The following is a 6,000-nucleotide window of genomic DNA, read 5'->3' as shown; positions in this document are numbered from 1 at the left end:
ATTTACCCCCTTATCGGCCGTTAGCGGGGGTTAGCAAATCCTGCAGCAAATCCGACGGTATAGCGCCACTATTTTTAGTGGCGCTATACCGCCACCGCGGCTCCCGCCCCAGTGTGAAAGGGGCCTTACTGATATCTCCCTTCTCATTTACTTCTTTGCCTCATGTATAAATCATAGGGAGGTTTTGTAATTTTGTACAAGCAGTATGTTGAGGGTCGATTATTTTTAGTGTTTGAAAATCTGATGTTGCTGAAATTACCATTCCAAGCTACTAAGGGCCAGATTCACGTAGAAGTGCGGCGGCGTAACGTATCGTAGTTACACCGCCACAAGTTTTCATCTCAAGTGCCTGATTCACAAAGCACTTGCAATGAAAACCTACGCCGGCAGCCTCCGGCGTAAGCCCGCGTAATTCAAAGGGGCGTGTGCCATTTAAATTAGGCGCGCTCCCGCGCCGGACCTACTGCGCATGCTCCCTTTTGAATTTCCCGCCGTGCTTTGTGCGAAGTGACGTCATTTTTTCGAACGGCGACGTGCGTAGCGTACTTCCGTATTCCCGGACGTCTTACGTAAGAAGGAAAAAATTTTAAATTTCAACGCGGGAACGACGGCCATACTTTATACAGCACATACGTGTGCTGTGTAAGGTTAGGGCACCAAAAACGACGACTAACTTTGCGACGGAAAACTAGACTAGCAGCGACAAACCGAATGTGAAAATCCGTCGGGGATCCGCCGTAACTCCTAATTTGCATACCCGACGCTGGTTTACTACGCAAACTCCCCCCAGCGGCGGCCGCGGTATTGCATCCTAAGATCCGACAGTGTAAAACAATTACACCTGTCGGATCTAAGGGCTATCTATGCGTAACTGATTCTATGAATCAGTCGCATAGATACTCTGAGAGATACGACGGAGTATCTGAGATACTCCGTCGTATCTTGGCTGTGAATCTGGCCCTATGTTCTTAAGAAAATCTGGCATAAGATCCCATCAATTTTTTTTTCTAAGCACCCCTACCTTAAAGGGGTTGTAAAGGTTTGTTTTTTATTTTCTAAATTGGTTCCTTTAAGCTAGTGCATTGTTGGTTCACTTACCTTTTCCTTCGATTTCCCTTCTAAATGTTTTTTTTCTTTGTCTGAATTTCTCACTTTCTGTTTCTCCTCAGTAAGCTATACACCATCATCTGAGCGGTGGAAAGTCAGTCAGAACAGCTTACTGAACAGCTTACTGAGGAGGAACAGGAAGTGAGAAATTCAGACAAAGAAAACAAAGGAAAAAAAACATTTAGAAGGGAAATCGAAGGAAAAGGTAAGTGAACCAACAATGCACTAGCTTAAAGGAACCTATTTAGAAAATAAAAAACAAACCTTTACAACCCCTTTAAGTAAGTCAGTCCAAAGCTGTCTCCTAAAGATCATAGGCCTCGCTTATTCAACTCCACCATCGCTATTTGGGTTGATCAGATTCACATCTTCCCACTTATGGGAAGTAATAGTATCCTACTTAGACTTAAGCCTCGTACACACGACCGAGCAACTCGACGGGCGAAACACATTGTTTTCCTCGTCGAGTTCCTTGTTAGGCTGTCGAGAAACTCGACAAGGCAAGTTTCTCCATTCCCGTCGAGAAAATAGAGAACTTGCTCTCTTTTTGGCTCGTCGAGTTTCTCGGCAGTTTCCTCAACGAAAATGTACACACGACCGGTTTCCTCTGCAAAAAAATATCTCCTAGCAAGGTTCTTGCTGGTTTTTGACGAGAAACTTGGTCGTGTGTACGAGGCCTTACAGGCTTCTTGCCTTTGCCCTTTGTTAGGGCATTATTAGTTTTGTGCATGAGGTATGTACTCTGCTGATCAAAATCTTCAGTCTTCTCTACAGTGGTATGAATGCACTCTGAAGCAACTGTAGCCTAAAGGTTTATAAAGGTTTGTTTTTTTATTTTCTAAATAGGTTCCTTTAAGTGCATTGTTGGTTCACTTACCTTTGAAGGGAAATCTCCCTAAAAAAGTGATAGCAATACATCACCAGACAAGCAATAGCTGGGAAGTCTTCCAGTGGGGGCATCTGTTCTGGTAGCAACTGTCGGAGAGGAAAGACTTCCTTTATCTGACTAATGTCCTCACACTTCCTGCTGGGTCTTCTAGACAGGAAGTAAATAGAATGTACACAAGGGGGAGGGGAGGTGCAGATGGTAAAAAAAACAAAAAAATGACAGGGGTTCAAAGCCTTCCCTACTCAATGCGATACTTTTACAAAACGTTGGATTTAGATATTAAAGGTGTTGTAAAGGTTTGTTTTTTATTTTCTAAATAGGTTCCTTTAAGCTAGTGCATTGTTGGTTCACTTACCTTTCCCTTTGATTTCCCTTCTAAATGTTTTTTTGTGAACACAGCGTCTCCCCGCAGGGATGTAGTCCCAAGGGAGGGGGCGAGCACGCTGACTAACCCCCAGCCAGAACAGTTCGGATGATGGTTGCAAGCTTACTGAGGAGAAACAGGAAGTGAGAATTTCAGACAAAGAAAAAAAACATTTAGAAGGGAAATGGAAGGAAAAGGTAAGTGAACCAACAATGCACTAGCTTAAAGGAACCTATTTAGAACATAAAAAAATTAACCTTTACAACCCCTTTAAATCTTATATGAGAGTTAAGTGATTGGGTTAATATATTCTTTAATAACTTTAATTTAATCTTAGAAGTACAAAACATACATCTTCAAGTAAAAAAAAAAGCAAATGCACACTAGTAGTATTATCTTAAAAAGAAACTCATTATATCACTGAAGTGGTGAAGAAAACAACATCTGCATAACTGACAATAGTTCATACTTTATAACAGGCAAATCTTTCCTTCAAATCTTATAAAACACTTGCACAAAGTCCCACAGGGAGGTGGGAAATTCAAGATGACAATTTTTCTGTCCTCATAGTCCCTTTAGTCTTTTCACTATATAATTGAAAACCATACACTTGTCACCCATGTCACTCATTTCACTATATGCATACAGTATATCACATATAGGATGTAGTGACATTGACAGTTTTTACTTTGCTGACATTTTCCAATAACCTCAAAGTACAATAAAGAAAATTGGGAAAGTAAAAGTACTTTCTTTTTGGTGTATTTTAGAATTTGAAGTTTTTTACACAATAGTAAAAAAAAAGAGTGAACATTTTAAACTTTAAGGGCCAGATCCACATAGGGAGTACGCCGGCATATCTACTGATACGCCGGCTTACTTTCAAATTACCCGCGCTGTATCTTTAGTTTGAATCCTCAAACCAAGATACGACGGCTTCTGGGTTCAATCCGACAGGCGTACGTCTTCGTACGCCTTCGGATCGTAGGTGCAATACTTCGGCGCCCACTGGGTGGAGTTCGCGTAAACGTTGTCTCTAGTCGGCTTTTTCCGGCGTATAGCTGCTATTTTGCGGCGTATAGATAGACTTGCCATGTTAAAGTATGGCCGTCGTTCCCGCGTCGAAATGTATTTATTTTTTTGCGTAAGTCGTGTGTGAATAGGGATGGACGTAAGTCACGTCTAAGTTAAAAAAATTACGTCGTTGCGACGTCATTTTGCGCAAAGCACGGCGGGAAATTTCAAAATGGAGCATGCGCAGTTCAATCGGCGTGGGGACGCGCTTCATTTAAATGAATCACGCCCCCTACCCGCCGATTTGAATTCCGCCGGCAGAAATACACTACTCCGCCGTAAATTACGGCGCAAAATCTTTGAGGATTTGAAAGTACGCCAGGTAAGGTACGGCGGCTTAGCGTATCTCTGATACGCGGCGCAAGTGTAAATGTCTGTGGATCTGGCCCTAACATTTTTAACACTTGCTTTATTGTCTCCTTATATTTACAAGATACTATGTGGACTATGTTTTCTCCCTGTTGTTTAAAAAAGCTACAAAACAAAAAACTCTCAAAATAATGCACAAACAAGGGGAACACATTTTTTTAACATTAATTTATTTTAACTGCGTCTTTCTCTTTGAGAAACAGATCTGTTATTTTGTTAAAATTCCATCTATAGTACTTGGCTGGCAAGTAAGTACATTAAATCACAAGTGTCCTCATTTGACCTGTTCAGATGCTAATAAATGGGATTTCTTACCTACTCATCTATTCATATGAAGTAGGTTAAGTGAGGACTTTGGTGATTCAACAGTGTTCTTACTTGAGTTAATAGCCTAGTCCTATGAAGGGATTTGTTCACTAGCAGAATGGGGCGTCACATGGCGTAATCTACATGATTACTGATTAGTGATCAGTTTTTTTTTCTTTTTTTGTTTTGTTTTTTTAACACTACTTTTACTTTTTCTCCCATTTTTGACAGTTGTTGTCAATTTGAAATTAAAAGACAATTTCTACTAAATTTTACCAAATGAAAAATCACCATTTTCTTCACCATCATCCCTAATCATATGTATCTATAGGTCTTACCAAAATAATGTATAAACAAAAAGTAAATCATCAATTGGTTGCACAGGTGGCAGAGCCTTATTGGAGTACCAAATGAACCGCACAGCTATACATAGAATATATATTCTTTATTCATAAGTGCCGAAGTACTAAAAGAAAAACACACTCACCAGATGGAGTTGCTGTCTAGAATAAGAACAGCAAAAATTGCAAGATCCAGGACCTTGGAGGTATGTTGTCAACATCAGCTTCCACTTTCCACTCTGATCTGAATTATAGGACCTTCCTTCAAAATGCATCAGGGTATATGAATCATACCCAGAAAATTTTCCTTTTCATAGTAAAAACAACTCAGCATGTCCCATCCAAAGCAATATTGTCACCAATGACAAAAAAGAGAAAACCTCACAGTGCAGTATTTATTGGTAAACGATCATATAAAAAAATAACATAAAACCACATATTGTGCAAAGAGAACTTACATAATAACCTGCCATTACAGCCAGGGAAAATGGTGGCAAGGACCTTAAGCACAAAACATTATGTGTAAGTAGTAGGTTTGCACTTACATGGAATGCCGCCAATCTATTGCAGAGTGGCGGCCAGGACCTCAAGCATTGTATAGTAGTAAACCTCTACAGCTTTTTCGCACACACACACACGCATCATCAGGAGTATAAAAAGATCTGCATGCATAGAAGAGCAGTGGTTTATATAGCCTAGATACATGGGAAATTAATTTAGAATGTAATGTAATTTCCTGTCTTGGAATTAAGTCATATCTGGTTTGGTGCCATCTTAACTAAGGGAACCTCTGTATAGTGAACAGAAGGGCAAAAATCAAACAAATTAAGGGCAGGAACAGCACTTCCGGTCTGGCAAAACATCACTTCCGGTCTGGCGCAGAGAGCATACACATGTATGTTACCCAATATATCAGTGATGGCCATCTTGAAACAAGGCAAAAAATTCAATAATGAATAAAAAAAATCTAGCTATAGGCACAAGTCCTGGAGTGAGATCTTTTAGGCTGTGCATCATATCAAGAGGGATATAATCTCCAAAAACTAGAACATTATATTAAAAAAATCTAACATTAAAGTGAAAGTCCAGTCAAAATTTTTTTTTTCCTATTAATAGTATGTTAAATATTTTTATCTTTGATATTATTAATTTTATGGCTAGCTAATTGTGTAGCTTAGGAAGCCTTATCTAAGGTAGACAATCAGCTACTTCCTGTTCTTCACCGACAACGCTATCTCCCTTTATCTGAATTTGCTAAGATGTCTTTCACTTCCTGAAAAGGTTGGCGGTCTATCTTAGACAGGCATGACTAGACCTGCCCAGCCCCGCCCAGCACCACCCCCATCCCTCTTATCCTTCACAGAACATGATCTACACTTGTCTTCATAGAGAGACAGAGAGAGAGAGAGAGGGCAGGCTTTGGAAGAATGTTATGTTTGTTATAAACTGTAAGGCCTCGTACACACGACCGAACATGTCTACTGAAACTGGTCTGCGGACCAGTTTCCGCGGACATGTTCGGTCATCTGTACGGCCGACCGGAACGGATT

This window comes from Rana temporaria, chromosome 3, assembly GCF_905171775.1.
Source record: "Rana temporaria chromosome 3, aRanTem1.1, whole genome shotgun sequence".
Classification (NCBI taxonomy): domain Eukaryota; kingdom Metazoa; phylum Chordata; class Amphibia; order Anura; family Ranidae; genus Rana; species Rana temporaria.
This window is presented reverse-complemented; position numbering follows the sequence as displayed.